This window comes from Protopterus annectens, chromosome 2.part2 (genome assembly GCF_019279795.1).
Source record: "Protopterus annectens isolate FY-2018-M chromosome 2.part2, PAN1.0, whole genome shotgun sequence".
Lineage (NCBI taxonomy): Eukaryota > Metazoa > Chordata > Ceratodontiformes > Protopteridae > Protopterus > Protopterus annectens.
Genome location: NC_056730.1, coordinates 443,910,310 through 443,930,600, shown reverse-complemented (window position 1 = coordinate 443,930,600; position 20,291 = coordinate 443,910,310).

Sequence of the window (20,291 nt, the reverse complement as noted above, 5' to 3'; positions counted from 1 at the left end):
GAATATGGCTTGTAATGCTATGGTACTGTGGTCACACAGCAACAATGCCTAGTGATATACTTTTAGTGAGATTATGGTCTTTTGGTCATCCTTGGTCTATATAGAAGTGAGGGGGAGATGAATTATATGTAAAGGGAAAGAAAACAGTAAAATGCAGTAAAAAAACAGTGCAACACAGTATAATGCAGCACAGTTCAGTATAGTACAGTACAGTTCAATTCAGCTCAATACAGCACAACTAAGAACAGCACAATAAAGTACAATATTAAAATGATCAAATGAACAGTAGGTGCAAATGCTACAGATATGTTTAATACAGTGTACTATATTCCGACGCAATGTATCATGGAGTACCAACTTCTTAGTGAATGAACAAATGAATAGCAGACACAGATGTAAGTGTAGAATATTCCAAGAGCCATAGATAACAACTGATTCCAAGAGGCAGACAATGCAATGTGCCAAATTGTACAAGCAACATTTGATGCAATGGGCATAGATGTTACTATTCAACTACCAAGGAGTCAAAACTAGGCTCTGTCACTACACTTCTAAATATGACACAACAATGTAGCAGTATTACAGGAAAATATATGTCAGACTGATGATTTAATATAAAGACCTAAAAGTACAATGTGACCAACTTGTTAAGGAATAACATAATACTTCTCACACAACTTTTTTGTGTGCCACATAATTCTGTCTCTTATTAGTGAATCATGAAAAGCCAAAAGGAAAAAATTCACTAGCAGTTCTAGCCCATTCATCTCACAATCAGCACACCTATGTACATCTAAAACCTCAAGTCACAGGATGAACAAATACAAAAACAAAAAAACAGGTATGGAAGGCGAATAGCTGTCTCCAGCACTAGAGTCACCAGCACTCTGTGCTTCTTTGTTTATCCCAAAATCAGAGCAATCACTTAAACTTTGATCATTCTGAAAGAGTTAACAGCACTCCAAAAGTTCAGGAGTAAACAATTAGCTTTACAAAGTTGAAAAATCAAATTAACTTGCTAAAAATGGTTTTATTCAGTCACAGTAAGTGCAATCACCTATAAACTGGACTTCATCAGACGATTTTTTGAATCATAAATCAAGATTGAAAAAGCATACATCATAATGAGACATACACATGGTGTGACTCATGATAGGATAGCCACTTGGAATATTAAACAACTAATTAAAATGCAAACTTAGAAATGACTCTTAGTTGTCTCCCTATAAAACAAGATAACTCAAAATCCTAGTAGTAAAAAGTACCTTTGTGATTGGACCACACTTACATACCTAGTTAACATTATCAGCTTGGTAGGTAACTGGGTTTTACACTTTGACAGAGACAAACCCTTATGAAAACAAAAGCTAGTACATGCACTTAAATCCAAAAACAGAGTATTATAAAGAACCTTGTGCTAAAAATATTACAGCAATAACCCTGCTCCAATCTACATCAGATATACATCAATTCCAAACAAAAAAAAAATCAAAAAACAAACCCACATGCACAACTATACCTTTTTCCACATCAGGAATACTAAAAGTATCAATAAAAAAATAATAAAAATAAATAATAAATAAATAAATATGCCCCAAACCTCAAGTCTGACTAGTCAAGTGAGAAGCACATCTTTAGCATATAATTATGAAAGAAGAAAAGCACAAGTACAAATGAAACAAATAAAAATAAAGTAAAATGAAACAATAAATAAAAGTAGACCCAACACAAACTAAATATAAGAAACAAATAAGGTAGCAGAATCCTGGTCTAGGGGTAAAGTCAGAACCAATAAAAAATATATTAAAAAGTACAAACATTAATTAAGATAAACTGCAAAATACATTTAAAACTAAGTCAGAAAATGTTCAAAGCAGAAAATCTAAAGCTACAGCAAATAATAAGCTGACATGTTCTACTATGCATGTCCACAGCTAGTGGGGTTTGGCTTTATTGGCCTGAATTTGACCATAACAGACTTAAAAAGAAATAAGGTCATAAGTATTCAGAACTGCCATATAACTGAAACACCTGATGCCCCTAAAGGCTCATATACATATATCCCATGCACCTCTAATACAAGGAGTTTAAGGAATCACACAGTGGAAACTTTAGCTTGGCTAGATGTTTCTTTTAGTTTTTACTGACTGGTGTGTCCATGTGACCTTGTTACTCATTGTTTTGGTTTGTTAGTTGGTATATTTTGCAGACACCCTAATGGTTATGGATATCGGATGGGTACGACAACTCTGTGTTTCTAAAGGTTAACAAAACAGTCCATTTATGCTGTGCTAATCTTCTTCTGGCTTATCCCAGTTAGGGGTCACCACAGCGGATTACCTGTCTGCTCATGATTGGCAGTAGAGTTTTTATGGTATTTGAGCCCGGCACCCAACCTTCCACAGAAGGCATACACATGCACATCTACGGCTAATTTAGAGTGTCCAATCCACCTAGTCTTTGGGATGTGGGAGAAAACAGGAGCACGCAGAGGAAACCCATGTGACCACAGAGAGGACATGCAGACTCCACACAGTAGGCACCCCAGCCAAGGATCAAACCAGAGAACCTATTGCGATGAGGCACCAACGCTAAACGTTGCACCACCACAGCCACCCATTTATGCTGTGTTAATGAAGTTTTATACATGCATGTTTATAGATAGTGGGATTTGGCTTTGTTGGCCTGAGTTTGTCTGTAACAGACTTAAAGGTCATAGGCATTCAGAACTGCCATATAGTTGAAGGGTCATTTTCATATATCCTGTAATACAAGAGGTTTAAGGAGTCACATGGTGGAAACTCTAGCTTATCTAGATTTTTGTTTTTTGCTTGGACTGAAAATAATCTAACTGCCATCATTATTTTACTTTCACTAAGCAGAGTTTCAGTTTTTTAGCAAGTATAAAATATAAAAAAAGAAGAACATTACAGAAAGTATGTGTGCATGTGTTTATGTCTGTGTGTTAATCTATGCGTGCATGTCAGTGAAAGCGAGGGCAATTGGGACATTATTTTATACTCACAAAGCAGCACTTCTGCTGTTTAGCAAGTGTAAAAACTAAATAAAACAGAAAAAAGTGTGTATGTGTTGATGTCTCTGCCTGTGCATGTATATGTGTGTGTGTGTGTGTGTGTGTGTGTGTGTGTGTGTGTGTGTGTGTGTGTGTTTATGTTTGTGTGTGTGTGTGTGTGTGTGTGTGTGTGTGTGTGTGTGTGTGTGTGTGTGTGTGTGTGTGTGTGTGTGTGTGTGTGTGTGTGTGTGTGTGTGTGTTAGTGTGAGAAAGAGAGAGTGAGAGAGAGAGAGAGAAGTGTGGAAGCACTTGAGCACTGGTAGCAGTAAATATGTCTGTGTACTTCTCAACCTTTTAGCTCAAATATCTGCATAAAGCCTATAAGAAAGAGAGGAAACAAATGGTCAAAATAGGAGCAGATTTTAAATGCTTAATCACAATGTTGTTTAAAAAATAGATGTGTTACTATGCATTTTCTGAAGTGCGTGTGTGTCTGTGTATGAGAGACAATCAGATTGATGGGTGAGTGGCAGCAGTAAAGAGGTTCGTGTTCCTTTCAAGCTTTTAGCTCAAGAAAACTGGATAATGCCTGAAATAAAAGGGGAAACAAAACTCAAAAATAGGAACAGATTTTAAATGCTGCTCTTATAAAATTACAAAGTAGCTTGAATAGGGATCTGTGTTAACATGAATTTTCTGAAGGAAATAAAGCCAGAAAGTCAAATGGCAACACACAGCACATTTAGGAGTAAGGGACCAAAAATAAAGTAAATATCTAGACATATTTTTTTAAAAAATGATATATTGTGTATGTAAAATGCTTCCTCCAACACCATTTAGATATACTACAACAGCTTTTAAACATTATGCGGAGGAACTATTTTACATAAAAAAAATTATATATAAAAATAATATAGTAGTAAAAATAAATAAATAAGTAAAACACAAATATTTTGCAGTTACACTGTAGATGCCTTCCTCCTGTAGCATCAGGTCTCAGAACACCCCTGAGTGGATGTTATTTCCACAATAACACACACCCTGTTGGGTATTATTGCTTGTGTAGTATATATGTACATAGACTGGGGGATTGTTAATGTAATAAGCTATCTTATCACGAGTGACTCCATGCTGTTCCCTCAGTATGTATGATTTTTCAATCTTATTTTATGACCTTACAGTTTTGTATAAGTATATAATTTCCAGGGATAAATTAGCTTTTTTCAAAAGATATCTGATGAAGTCTAGTTTATGGATGAACGTGGTTATCATGACTGCTGGCTACTCTCATGGCAGGGGAAACTATTCACATTACATCCCTGTTTTTGTTTTTATTAGTGAATCATATAGATCTGCAAACTCGCATCCTTTAACTTTATGACTCAGTCCTTTCATGTAGTAAATGTTAAACATTTAATACCCTTGCAGCTACCCTTAATGAAAAGAAACGTCTCATAAACCTGAGACATTACTCATAAGCCACATAAACTCTCAGTGCCACTAGAACCAAACTCCAGAGCACTGCACATGCATTCTCCTCTCAAGTCCTTATCTTTGGCATGCTCTCCACATCAACTCAAAGGAAATCAATGCTTGCTCCAAATTCAGAATGCATCTCAAAAACCATCTCTGCTTCCAAACTAAATACTCCTGGTATCACCAACTCACTATCTCGATTTCTTCTCTACTTCTCTTCTCTTCTCTATTCCTCATCTTCTTTCACAAAATAACTGAAGGTAACCCCTTTAGAAACTAACATGAATATTTTACATTACATTCTTCTTATTTACTATATTGTGGATATACTATTTTTTCATGTAACTAATTTTAACTATTATGTTATTGCTTATATTGCTGCCCTTTTTCACTGAAATGATCTGTATTCTGGTCTGATCCTGAAACTGGTGATCAATGTTTAGTGCACTACCCTGGTAAACAGATTAGATAGACAGATAGATAGATAGATAGATAGATAGATAGATAGATAGATAGATAGATAGATAGATGGATAGATAGATAAATGTAATTATCTATATTTTCTTTTAAAAATTAAATCTTGCATATGGCAGATGTTTCTTATGTTCATTATAGTCATTCAGCATTAGTTTTTCCTCATATATTATCATTTTATAATCATCAGACAGCCCAAGTGTATTATATATTTTCAAAACATCCTGTCCATCAATGTGTAAAAAATATAAATGGCATTTTGTTAAAAAATTCAGAAGCAGTACTAAATGATTCAAAATTTTGCCTGTAATATCTCTATCTTTCTGATAGATTAGATTTAAGTTCCGGCTAACCAAGCAGAACCAGAGTTGTTGATGATGTCATCGTTGTAGTATTTTTGTTTATATACATTTATTTTCATGTTAAATATTAAATTAAGATTTTCAACATTCATCACCATAACTTTAGAATCATTTCTTCACTAGTGATATCATCTGGTGTCTGTGTCTGGTAAATTGCAAATACATTTTAAACTACAGGAGTATAAACACAAACAGAGGCTGGACAGCTGTTAGCTGTGCTTCTGACTTACTTGCTGGAACATGATTTGACTTGTTTCACTAGATTTGACTCCATTCATCAGTCTCTTAAAACACCAGGAAGTGTGGTTTAATTACGTAAATATCAATTATCATCTGAGATGCCTTTTTTTCTAATTTCAGTCCATATTGCTAATTAGGCAGAACTTAATTTGGCACTGTCTGGGGACTGTCTTGGAACATTTCTAATGATTATCTGGTCTTCTAGGAGGTCTAATTACTTCTGTCTAGCAGCAAGTTGCATTGAATTTTCTGGATTATATTCGTGGTGTGAACACTGGCTGTAGATGATTGTCACTGTTGAAGCGACACTCTGACCCATTGTGCAAAAATGTGTAAAAGGGGTTGTGGACGGATGGATTGATGGATGGATGGATTATATATTTTTCCTTGTGGGTCATTGCTCTGCCTTAATTGCCTTTAAGCATATGAGATGAATATAGTTTGCTGATTTTAGTGTATATTGTTAACTGGGCACAATTTAGTTTGACAGTATTTAAGAACATATTGTAACATTGCCAATAATCACCTTGTGAGAGGGGATAATTTGTTGCTGTAAAAGGGAGTTAAATTACTAGCTTAGCAGGGACCTGAATTCTAATTGGCTACTTCAAGTTTCTGGTTAATTATATATTACTCAGATTGTGTGGGCTATTGCTCTCCTTCTGGCTGGAGTGTTCTGAGTTATGTATGTGCGATCCTTCTGGAACCAGATTTGACCTCTTTTACTGGATTTTTTTCCTTTCTTCAGTTCTTTCAAACATGCACTTTATTTACTCAAATTGTCTTTTAATACCTTCTGGTCTAATAACAAGTTGTATTCTGTTTGGCTGCTTCATTGTTATTGTTTATTATATTTTTTACTGGTTCGAGATCTGCAGCACTGCATGCACGTGGGTAATGCTGTACAGTAACTTGTTAATAGTTTACAGCAATCACCTTTAGAGTGACTGTACATCCCTGTAGGTTGTTTGACTACAGTTTAAATGTGAAAAGGTTTGGTATAAACTGTAGCATCTGTTTGCTACAGTTTAAAAGGTAAACTTTTTTTTTACAGTTATTATTATTATTAAACTAAAACCTATGTGTTGTTGCATTCCTTGCAAGCAGGGTAAAACAGTAAAACTGTTTGCTACATTTTCAGTAAGTAGTTTTCTACAGTTTAAAAAAAAAAATATATATATATATATATATATATATATATATATATATATATAATTTTTTTTTATAACATGTGAGGAAGGAGGGCCATGGGCAGGGGGCACAGAAATGGGATATGAATGACTGAGGCAGGAGGGAGGGGGAGTGGTGTGCCACTATAAAGAGCAGACTTTTTTGTTTTGCTCTTCACTTTAAATGCCTGGGGTGAGTGGTGGGTTGGGTTCATGGCTGCAATAGATTGGGTACTGCAGGAAGGCAGGAAGCCTCCTGCAAGGTTTTTCGGAAGTCCTTTGTTTTTATTTTTGTTTTTTGTAATCCTCTTAGGGAGTGGGGTGCTATTTCATGAGACTGGCACAATGCTCTGGTTGACCCAGCTACACTTCTGCTAACTAATATAGCCACTGCATGCACCTGCCCTCCAGCTTCTCCATTCCTTGTTAAGTCTGACCATAGACTTGGAACTTTTTCATTTAAAATATCTAAAACCCTGTTGTCAGTAATTCTGAATTTAAGACCTTACCCCTTACCTGAGATTCTTTAAGTAGAGATAATTTACAGTCTGCTTATACTTTGTGTAGGAAGTTAAACCCATAACTTCACAAGTCCAGCTGAGAAATATATAGCAACAAAACCGGACATAAAGAGGAAGTTATTTTCAGAAGTACTCACAGATGCAGGGACTGTGAAGGACTACACTGAACTGTTCCCAAAAAAAAGGAATGATCAACAACACCTTCTCCAAACAAGATGGTAAAGAATAAAAAAGGGAAAGTACGGAAAGCACCACACAGAAGTGTACAAACCACAAGCAGCAGGTGTATACTTGGATATACATTGTGGAGGTACATAATACATTCACTCTCCTTTCCACTCACCCTGTCCAGATGAGGAGGAACAACATGGAGACATACATTGTGGGACCCAAATCAAGGTGACAGAAGTTGAATCTGCTGAGGTGACATGGGAGTGACACCATTACCATTAGATACAGCATTCCAGAGAAGACAAAGGGCAGGATTCACGAAGGCTTGTGCGGAGTCTAAGAGTAGTGTAAGACTCCATGCGGCCCTCATGATCCAGGAACAGCCCGAAATTCCATGTAAGAGACCAGCTAAAACGTCTCTTACATGGGCTTGGCGTGGATATGCTAATCACCTCACTTGTAGCCGAACGGCATGCAAATGAGGTAGATTAGCGATCCACGAAGCCCAAACCAGCCCATGTAAGAGCCGTTTTAGCTGCAGAAATGTACTCAGTTGACAACTAAGTACGTTTCTGCAAATAACACAATGGAGCCATGTCAGCTCCAAATAAAGGGTGCATATGTGTCAGGCAGCATGCCAATGGCCAAATATATGGCCATTGGCAAGGTACCCCGATGCAAATATGAGAAATAAATATTTTTTTTTTCGGCGATGTTTAAATGCAGCGCAGCCCCGTGCAAACGGGCTGCGCTATATAACACATAATAATGAAGGTTATAAACCCACAAATGTGGGTTTCATGCAATACATGGATTTACAATGCAGGGACCAGCAGACCAAAAACAACATGGCCACCGTTTAGTGGTTGCTAAGGGGGTAAGCTGAGTCTAAGACATGTAACTAAGCATTAGTAGGCAATCTGATGTAAATGAGTGTTAGGATACTGAATCCCACTGTCACATAGCAAATGAGCACATTCTGAGTAGTGTAAGAGTTACATAAGGGGAGGAACAGAGTAGGAGATAGGTGACATCACAGGGGGGAATGGCAGAAAGAAATGCAGTTCATTGGAGGTCAGTGTTACATGACAGATGTCAGACACATATCATGGAAAGAGGAGTGCCACAAGATAAGCATGGGAAAGTCAAGAAATGGAAGGTGTACACTGTTGCTTACACCAAAGTTTCTTGCTGGGCGTGCATGCGCACGTGTGCGTGCCATGAGGCGTGAGTAGGGCAGTGTGCGCTCGTGTAAGGCAGACTTGTAAGACTGTTTGCGCTGGTGTGCGCGTGTTTTAACCTGAATAAGAAGATTCTAAACTGTGTAAGCATGTGTGGGTGTGTGTAAGCCACTGTGAGCGTGTTTCTGCTGGTATGCGCGTTGCTCCCCCCTGAAGAAACAGAAAGGAAACAGGAAGCAACAGAATTAGTAGGAAGCTAGCAGGGAATACTGCTGGAGCTAGCAGGTGAAAACAATTAGAAGCAGGCAATTACACAGGCAGAATAGTAGCCCAGCCAAGCACTTAAAACTCTGCAAACAGCAGTGCAGGATGTTTCTCTCAAGAGACACTGCAAGACAGGAGTAAGCTATTAGAAGTGAAAACTGAAAAAGCTGAACTCAGAGCAGAAATGCTAGCAGCTGCCATAGCTGTCATAAGGAGACATAGGTGACTTGCTGAGGGTGGTGACAATGCAAATGGTGCCAGACAACCCACAGTGAGGAGACGGAGAAGAGTTTACAGGCACAGGGTCACCTACCACGGGTTACATGAGCTGGAGATAGTGGGGCACTATAGAGTGGACAGAGACCTCCTGCAGCAAATTGTCGAGCTGTACAGGCCACGCCTCACACACAGAACCAACAGAGGGGAACCCATCCCAGTGGAAACCAAGGTATGTGTTGGTCTAAGAATACTAGCAACAGGTACCTTCCAGAGACCAACTGGTGATATGATGGGGATATCATAGGCATCAGCCTCCAGGGTACTGCACCAGTTCCTGGATGCCATGTCAGCACATATCGGTGATCATGTATATTTCCCCAATACCCATGAGGTATTGGCCATCAATATGCGTCTCTTCCAGCAAATAGCAGAATACCCTGAGGTAGTGGGTGCAATAGACTGCACGCACATACGCATCAAAGCACCAGCCGGTGAGCGGGGTAGGGCCTACATAAACTGCAAGGGCTTTGCCTCCATCAACTGCCAGGTCATGTGTGATGCCCAGGGCATAATAATGAATGTGTGTGCTGGCTGCCCTGGGAGCTACCATGATTCCCATATCTGGCATTTGATGCAGCTGTACCAGACATTTGCCAATGGGGACATCTCACATGGACACCTAGTGGGGGATGCAGGTTATGCACTGGAGCCGTGGCTGATGACACCCATCAGAAACACACACACACCTGAACAGGAATGCCATAATGAGGCACACGCACAAACACGTAATGTAATAGAGCGTGTGTTTGGGCTGCTCAAGTCATGGTTCCAGTGTCTGGACACATCTGGTGGAGCCTTGCAGTACTCACCAACTACATGTACCCAAATTGTCATGGTATGTGCTATGCTACATAATATGATCTTCGAAAACAGCTGCAGCAGGACCAGCATAGGGCCGGGCCAAACAGCCCCCACCATTGCCAAGGCCATCACAGGCAGAGCGTGACTCGGAGGAGGAACAACCTGAGCCTGCCCCAGTAGGCAGAAGGAGGCGTGCCCAGTATGCCCTGGCCTTGGCAAAGAGGCAACATAGCACATACACTGGCTCAGTAGGAACCCTGGGAATGATACCCTCTGACTCACTCATATAATAACAGGGATGCCTAAAATGACATAACCTGCTCTCAAACATGTACAGGGAGTGTAGTATGTGCATCCGACAGAGGCAGCCCTGAAGCACCACCTGAGGCATGAATGCCATGTGTTAAGCAATGTAACACCATGTAGTATATGCAAACTTGATGACCCTGACTAACATCCTACCCTCACCAAGCATGATGCCACAATATGACGATGAGATGATCAATTGCAATAATTGGCTGAAGTATTGCTGTTAGTCAAAGGGGATCCAATGTGTGCCAGCCTGGGATGACATGCTGAGCATGACATGATGCTCCACCTGCTAGGGGTGGCGTGCACCTATCAGTCCTGGCCTTATGGATACTGGCAAAGGCTGTTGTTACCCACAGCGTGCCTTGAATAGGTAAGGCTCAAAACACAAACCCACCTCCATAGGTATCACAAGGGATAAGAACCTAGATGTAATGCTACCCAATGCCAGAAGTCTAAACAGCAAGATGCATGCAGTCCAAACTCCCCCAGTGTGGAGAATGTTGATATCTGTCCTGTAACAGAAAGCTGGGTCAAGGCTCACAACAGCACCCTAACACTACCAGGTTACACCTCATACTGTGCTGTACAGCCTCAAAACATGGAACAAGCTACAAAAGGAGGGTGACTAGCAATAATTGTCAAGGATAACCACACCCCCATGTTGGTACCACAACAAGAAGCAGCATGGACTAGCCATGGTCAAGTAACAGTGGCTAAAACTGCCTCCCAGTTTATAGCCTGCTACAGACTACCATCCTAACACCAGGAACTGCACTTGGCCTATGTTGGAATACATGAATATATCAAGCCCTCCAAACCACATTATATTGGGTGACTGAAAATACCCAAACATAGACTGGGAGCATTATTCTAGCTCCAACACTGTAGGATAAAAGTTCCTAGAATCCATAAACCAAAATGCCCAGGAACAACGTACTACTCCCACAAGAGGAGTAAGCATACTGGATGTGATAATCAGCAACATGGGTACTGGATGGCAAGATGAGAAGTGTATCCCTCACTGGTAAGACCAGACCATAGAGTAATCACACCGGATATACACATCCTGACCACAGTCCCTGGCCAGAAAACCACAGTGAAAAACATGTGTAAAGCAAAAGTTGCACTCCTCCAAACTGATGTGGAATCCATTAAAGGCCCTGTGCAGGTGCAAAATATGGGCCACACCTCAGAACCTGTTATACAGGCATTCCATGAACACTGCCAGGAATGCATGGATTATGCAATCCCATATAAAACCAAGACACAATGCCATACACGCAGGCATCTGGCATGGTGGACTCCAGCCATTACCAAACCATGCAAGAGAATGAGGAAGCTACTACATGATAGAGCAAACATAAAAAGGGAAGTAATCCCTGATCAGTAGTATGGCAATAAAATATGTCCACTCATACAATCCACTAAGGCCAGCTACAACAAATTGAAACTGTGAATCTTGAGGCAATGTTACACCTGCCCCATGTACACAGACAACCCTCACTTCCCCCCAAGAAATACAAATATATGTGAGAGATGCAACCATTTATCCAAAGCGGAGGCTGAGCTCTCTCAACTCAGTACTGTCAAAACTAGTCAGGAGGAGAAGGTAACCACACACACCACAAACCCAGTCTCACATAGACCTATCACAACTGCAAACCAAAGACATAAACACGGAAAAACATTCCCGGATGCTCTAATTTAGGGGTGTCCAACCTTTTCAGTTGCAAGGGCCGCATTGAGTCAACAGAAATGATCTGGGGGCCGCATGTAAAATATATCATTGTAGACGGCAAGTGAGGACCAAAAAAAAAAAAAAAAAGGTCTCTCACGTAAATAAGGTCTCTCACATAAACTGAAGAGCAAAAAAAAAAAAAAATCAGGCTGCTGATCTCAGGACAGTCCCACCCAAATAGGGACGTCTGGCAACCCTGCGGACAAACAAAGTCGACCCCCTGGCTGTATTGTAGGTGAATTTGAACAATGAATAAATTAATAAATGCATAATATTTGCCCTAAAATTCAATATCTCATTCTAATTATTAAAAAAACAGGTCACAAATTTGGGAAAGTACGCAAGGGCCAAGGCATCTGTACTTTAATAATAACTGTAATATTAACACAAGAAGCAGCACTACCGTCACAGACTTTGGTCTCATCAAAGCTATGCTTTTTTTTATGTTGCAGTAGCAGCTGAACTCCTTTTGGTGTTAGAATTGTTTGCATTAAACATATGATAGGTTTTCCATCAGAATCTGCAATTTATAATACACTGTTCTGTACTGTTTGGACCATATATCATAGCTCTCAACTTTCCAGATTTTCACAGAATGTCCATATTTTCACCTTATATATATCTTTTGGTGTATTCCTTATCAAATTTGTGGTTTTCTGCCATATCACTTGCATGATCTCAGGAGTGCTGTCACACAATAATTACAGGCTATTAAAAAAGCACCAGTACCTTGTTTTTTTAGAAATAAACATTAAGGTGCCTCTGGGTAAAATTCCATTAATAAAAAAAAAAAAAATTTTTTTTTTTTGGGTCCCCGGTTTTTAAATACGCACCAAATTTTAAAAAATAAAAATAATTATAAAAAAATTTTTTTTATGCAAAATGGATTTAAATGCAGGGAAGGCCAAAAAACAGGCCCCCTTTGTTTGCTAAAAGCTGAGTTAAGTGAAAAAGATTGGGAACTGAGTAAAGGTTTTCGAACCCCCTGTAATAAAATTTTTGGGGGTTTTCTGGGGGAGGGGGGGGCCCCCCGGGGTTTTTTTGGATAGTTCCCTTTTTAAAAAAAGGGGTTTGGGAAATAAAAATGGAATTAACTTTTTAAAAATTTTTTTTGGGGGAAATTTCGGGGGGGAAGGGGGGAGTTCGGGGGAAGGAACTTGAAACTTTTTCCGGGGGTTTTTTTTAACCAAAAGCAAAAAGGAAGCATGGGGGGAAAACCCAAAGCGTGTTTCTGTTATGAGTTCTCCCCTAAAACAAAAAGGGAAAAAGGAACAACAGAAAAAGGGGAAACACAGGTACCACTGAGGTGAAAAAAATTAAAAGCACAATTAACGGGCAAAAGCCCCCACCCAGATTAAAACCTGAAAACGAGTCAGGATTTTTTCCTCAAGAGCCTAAAGACAGGAAAGCAAAATGAAAAGAAAAACGCTCAAAAAAAAATGGGGGGGCTATATTTCAAAGGCATGGCATTGGGGGGTGGTACAATCGGGGGCCAACCCCCAAAGGGGGGGGGGGAAAAAAAACCCCCGGGGTCCCCCCACTTAATGAGCTAATAAGGCTATGGTGGCAGACCCCCGGGCCAAATTGGGGTTTGGCAGGACGTCCAAAGAAAAAAAACCCCCCCATGGCCGGGATGGGGGCCTAAAAACTAAAAGGATTAAACCAATGGGTTAGGGGGATAAAAGGTATCCAGGGACGCACCACCGGGGCCTTAGTGTGGGACTGAATTTTAAATGCCCTGGGGATTGGGCAATATGATTTTAAAAATACGGAATCCCTGATGGGGGTTGCAATCTGAGAATGTAAAGAAAAAGGGGGGGGTAGGGAAATACTAAAGGGCCCCCCCCCAAATCCCGGGTCATTGGACCCCCAGGGTAAAATGAAGGTTGTCGGCTCCCGGGGAGAAGTTCCCCACGGTTTTGATGAGGTCCAAAATTTTGAAGGGGACACCCCTACACCAGTTGCGGATGCACTGGGCCTGGCGAGCACCCCGAAAAAAACCCCCTGAAAAAAAAAGGGGGAAAAACCGAAGAATAACGTGTGTTTGGGTGTCGTAGGTTCCTGCGGGAAACCTCTTGGGGGCCCAGAAAAAAGCCCCCAAATTGTAGGAGTGCAGAAAAATTGATTTTGCAAAACATGAGCAGGAAAAAGGGGGGGGGAAAAGCCCCCACCATTAACCCACACAGGCAGAGCTCAGGGGGAACAACCGGGGCCCCCCCAGAGGAAAGGGGGGGGCTGCCCAGATCCCCGGTTTGGCAAAGGGCAAAAGACAAAACCGGCTGTAGGTGGGAATGAATTCCGCCCACCAATAAAAGGGAGAAAATGAAAAACCGTAAAAACAGTAGGGGGAGTGAATTTTGGCACCAAGAGGCCCCCGAGACCCCTGGGGCAAATGATGTGAAGCAAGAACCCCAAGAAAAAACAGAAAAACCATCCAACCAAGATGTGCCAAATATGCAAAGTACTTCAAAATTGGTGAAGTTTTGGTTATAAAAGGGGGCCCAAAGTTGCCAGCCGGGGATGCATGCGACATGCGTGCCCCATGTATTCCCATGCCGGGGTTTGGCAAAGGCTTTTTCCCAAGCGTCCCTAAAAGGAAAGGTCAAAAACAAACCCCCCTATGGATCAAAGGGGAAAGCCTAGGAAAGCTACCCAAGCCTCAAACGCAAGTCGGGTTTAAATCCCCAGGGAAATTTGATTTGTCCTGCGCTGGGTCAAGGTCCAACGCATAACACTACCGGGACATCAATGGGACACCCAAAAACATGGAAAAACAAAAAGGAGGGTATGAAATAAGCGGTAAACCCCCCCTTTTGGGACCACAACGAACAGAGGCTAATGGCAAGAACAGTGGTAAAACCCCTTTTTTCCCTGCTACGTCCTCCTAACACCGGTGACCTCCCTATTTAATACATGAAATTAAAGTAAAAACCACTTTATATTTGCGAAAAACCCAGAAAAGACAGCAAAAACCCCAACAGGGCAAAATTCCAGCCATAAAAAAAATCCCCAGGAACAACTACCCCCCCCCAAAAGAGGGGAAGAAGGGTGAAATAGCCGGGGCTTGGCAAGAGGAAATTACCCTCACTGGTAAGAAACCTGATAATCCCTGGATATCAATTCCCAAGTCCCTAGAAAACCCAAAAAAACATTTTAAAGAAATTTGATCCTAAAAACGAGGGAACCTTAAACCCTGGCATGAAAAATGGGCCCCCCCCCAGAACCTTTTATAAGGCACCTGAACCTGCCAAATCTTTTAAAACCCCAAATAAAACAAGAACAATCCCATAGGGATTGGCAGGGGACCCCAAATTCCAAAACCTGGAGAAGGGGAAAAGCATACATGATGGAAAAAACTAAAAGGGGGTTCACTATCAGTTATGGAATAAAATTCCCCCAAAATCTAAAAGGAGCTAAACAAAACCCCTTAGGTTTTACAGAAGACCAGAAACCCTCCCCCCCCAAAAAATCAAAAAGGAGAGATGAAATTTTTTTCCAAATGGGGGTGGAATCGTCTGTAAAAACGGGGGAAAGGTCCCACACACCAAAAAAAACCCGTCCCCATAGCCTTAAAACTCAAAAAAAGAAAAACACAAAAAAATTCCCACCCCAATTCAAAAACCACACCCAGGGCCCCAAAGAGCCCCCCAAAAAAACCAATAAACATGCAATCCCAAAAATAAAACCGTTTGGGTCCAAAACTACACCAAAAGGGGAAAACCATGCCTATGTTGAATATGATATAGTCAACACATTGACTAAACAAAAAGGGGAAAGGGACATAAGCTCCTGTGGGGCCCAAATAAAAACAAATGCAGGACCCCAAAAAATAAAAAGAGGTAAGCCATCTGGTGTAAATACCGGGGCCCTTGGACTAATGAAAAGAGAAAGTGACCCCCTTTTAAAAAAAAGGGGGGATACACTGATTCACATCCTACCCTCCCAAGAAACCACAGTAAAAAAAGAAGATTTTTTAACAAGTGGACAATTAGGGCTTAAAGGGGAAATTTGCCGGGGGATGTATCGAAAACCAGGGCCTGGGGGAGGGTTTGATGACCCCCCAAGGGAAATTTCCCCCTAAAGCCTTTTACAACTGAAAAAAAACCCACCCCCCTAGAAAACATAGGGGAAAGAAACATAAGGGAAATTGCCAAAAAAAACCCCTTTACCCGGGGCCCCCCTTTGGGAAACTGATTCTGGCATGAAAAACCTGCCAAGTCCACAGCACCCAAAACCCCCAGGATCCCCAAATATATGTGAGGAAAAACCTACCAAAAAAAAAAAGGATACCATATTCAACAGCAAAAGGGAAACCAACACAACATAAACCCCCCTTTCAACAAACCCGGGCAAAACGGACATCGACTTAAAACCCACACCTCAACAAGGAACCCCCCCCACCCACCAAACCACATAGAATCCCCACCAAATACCAAACGGTCCAAAATTACCCAAGGGGAAACCCAATGGGGAAGGGTAATAGGGACCTAGGGACAAAAGGGGCGTCCCCGGGCCCTACAGAAGGGTAAAGCTGTCATAGGCACCACAAAAGGTTTCACTTTAAAAGGGTTTTCCCCCCTAATTTTCCTTTGACCCATAAAGACAAGTATTTGGGTTACCTTACCTGACACCTCCAAAAAAGAAAAAGGGTACCCCCCAAAGAGGATAAAGGGCCAAAAAATTGTCATTTCCCCACCCCCCCAGCTGGAGTCACAACCCCCAAAAGAGGCTTGACCTTTTTCAAGGTTTCCCAAACCAATAAGGCTTCCCCACCCCGAAAACCAAACCACGGATTAGGGAAGAACCCAAAAATAATGAAATGGATGTGTAACAATCATCCCGAGGCCCCCATGGAAAACCCCATCCATGAGGCAGACCCCTCACAACCTCTTCAACAAATTTTCCAAAGTATATATCGGGGAAACGGGGGCCACTTTATCCAACAGACACAAAAAAATATAAAGGGCCATAAACACTGCAAGGGGGGGAAAAACCACCAACCTGGACAAATCCCGGGGGAACCAGTATAACCAAACCATGGAAAAAAAATTGAAAGGAAAAGGATAATAAAAGGTTTTTTAACATGGGGGAACCGGGGGAATTCCAATTGTTTGAAAAAAAAAATATTAAAACAACATAAAAACCCACATTTCCAACAACACCTACGGTCTAAAACCCCCCAAAAAAATTCTATGGATGTCCCCTGACATTAGAGGATAAAGACTCCAAAAAAAAAACCCCAAATTAGGGAAGGGTGCCGGGGCTGAGCCAACATGGACTCCGAAGAAGGGTAAAACCCCACGTAATGCAGCCACCCGGGAAACCCAAAGAGAGTGTAAAAAAGGGGTCCCTCAAAAAGGGGGTTTGTGTAAAAACCCCAAATTTAAAAACCCGGGAAAAGGGATCACATGTACCCAGACTTAGGGGGACCTCACAGGACCCTCCCAGTGTGGTTTCTTAATGGTCCTGCCCCAAACAGGCCTTTTTTAAACATCTTTAAGGCTTTATAAATGGGTAAACCCCCCCCTTTAAAAAGGTTTTAAAATCCCAGTGTTAATTTAGTAGCCCCCCAAAAATTAAACCCCCTATGAGTAATTGAAAAGACCAAGGAAAAGCTTAACATGTGACCTGTGATAAAAACCAGATATCGGGATCCCAAACTTTCCCCCCCCTTTTTTTTAATTTTTCCCAAGGTAACCAAAGGGAAATTTCAACATTTTTGCGGGACTCAAATCCCCAAATTTACCCCCAGCTACAAAGCACCCAAAAAGGGGCCCAATGAAAAAAAATGGTGCCTGCCAGTCAAAAGAATTCAAAAAATGCCCCCCCAATACGTAACCCCCACCTTACCAAAAGGTTTAAACCCAAAGATTAAACAAAAAGGCCTACAAAGGTGTTATTGTTTGGGCAAACACGATGACAGAAAAAATATTACCCACCTAAAGAATTGGACTAGAAAGGGATCATTGTGGCTCTGCAGTCTCCTTACAGTTTTTGAAAAATCCCCCCCTGTGGGATGTCCCACAGCACCTACCTGAAAGCCCCAACATACCCCCCGGGTATAAAAGTTTAACAGTTTTTTCCTATTAAAAAAGGTCCAACCGCCAACCCCCCCCCCCAAGGCAATTAAAACCATGCCCAACTAACAATAACTGGCACCACAAGTGGCGGATTTCCTGGGTAACCCCCATAATAAAAGGCAACTGGAATGCCCTAAAAAGGGCCCAATTTTAAAACTCCCATACATTTAGGCACCATCCCCAAAGGCATGGGGGAGGGAATGGTGGTTTACCGGGGTACAGTTATTCAAGGTGAAGACCGTATACTAACCAAATACATGGAAACCCATTAAATTTGTAAGGAAAAAATTGATGCATTGAAAGGCCGGGGCCCTCCGGGTTTTCCAAATTTCCACCTATTTGGGAATAACTAAAGGGAAAAGTGGTTTAAGTATCCTATCGCAAATGCAACATGGCTTGTGAAAGGGCCCCAAACCCCTTTTTCATTTGAAAAAAACAGTAAAAAAACCCAGGATATTCCAACTGAAAGTCTGCCATAACAATGGTCACATGTTGGGCAAAAAAGGGTTTTGCAAATGCAAAGTTATAAACCCCCTGCGGCACGTAAACCCCGGGTTTGCAGAAAAAAAGCATTGGAGAATAACCAGCACACAACATAAACAGTATTGTTAACACACCACCCAAAAATTGGTACTCAATTTAAAATAAAAGTCCCCGGGGGCTCTCAAACTTTGATAAAGGGAAAATTTGTAGAAAATCCTGGAAACTGAAGGGGCAGTAACAAGGCCATATCTATTTACATTTGGGCCCAACTTCGGTATTTGGTGTTAAGGGAAACCAACCACTTACAGCAATTGCCCAGGCACACGAAAATGTCAAGCAAATATTGTGGATCCCCCCTTTTTGAAACTTTAAGAAAACCAATTTTCTAAAAACAAATGCATGGAAATGTGCAAACGCTTAAAAAAATTTGTGCATTGAAATTAAACATGGGGGGAAAGGGGCAATACTTTTTCCCAGGGAAGAATTTACCAGATTTTGGCTCTGTCCCCAAAGGTTTTGATTAAAAAGGCCCATGACTTGGGCCCCAAAGAACCTTTGGAGACCCGGGGTTAACTGCCCACCATTTTTTGGTTTGGGGAAGGGGGTTTAACCCAAAGTGGGGGCTCAATAACAAGGGGGGCCTTAATTCGGAAAATTTATTAACTTTTGGGGAAATGGGGAAAATGAATGCATGCCAACTGCAATCCCCCCTTGGGGGTTCCCAATGTATTGTATGTTTTGGACACCATTAGGCTTGCATGACAGGGTTTTGTAGAGCATGGGTTTTTTGGGATCTTCAATCAAACCTTCCACAGTCAAGTAAATTGAAGGAATGCAAGGGGCCCTTAACCCCCACGGGGCCCTTTAAGCCCAAGTCTTCACAAAAATTGTTTTGATAAAAAATTTTGTTTGCAGGAAACCTTGCCGGGGTGGGGATATATGGACCAGGAAAGGGGGGTATGGCAAATCAAAAAGGGGTTTTATCGGGTAAAAGGGGAACCCATTTTGGGTGGTGGTGAATAGTTTTTGGGCTTTAGTGGCCCCCATACAATGGACCCAAATTGAGGGGCTGAAATTTGTAAGGTGATTTTTTTAAAAAAGTCCCGGGGTTAAAAGGGTTTATGTAACCCTTCATATTTTGGCACTGTTGGAAGCAAAGGTGTGTCCGGGATGTGGGAGGGGGTCTGGGTTGGGGGTTGTTCACCCCCCCAAAAAACAGGGTATAAAAAAATCCCAGGTAGGGCATATTCCCTAATTCCAAAAATGCAAATTTGCTTATACATGTTTTAAACTCCTTTTTAAAATAATGATGTCGACCCTAAAAAACTCTGCAGAAAGTCCCATTTTGATGGCCTTGCAAATGTCCCAATGCATAAAATTTGGGATTTAAATCCCAAACCATTTGTTATTGGTGTGTTAAAATTCTTTAAAAAAATGTCCCGGAACAGGAGAAAATCGGATGATTTTTTTTTAAAATAATTGCCCCCCCTATGTACGCGGGAAAAAACCCCCCCAAAGGGATACCTTTTAACCCATTATAAATATTGGGGGGGGGGGTTTAAACCTAAAAAGCTCTTTTTTGGGTGGGGGGGTTATTTGCAATTCGGGGAAGAAATTTTTGGCAACTGGAGAAAACCTGGATGAACCCCCAAAACAGATGTTCCCAACCCATAAGTACACAAAAACCCTCCCAGTAATAAAAACCCCCCTTTTTGTTTTAAAATTAG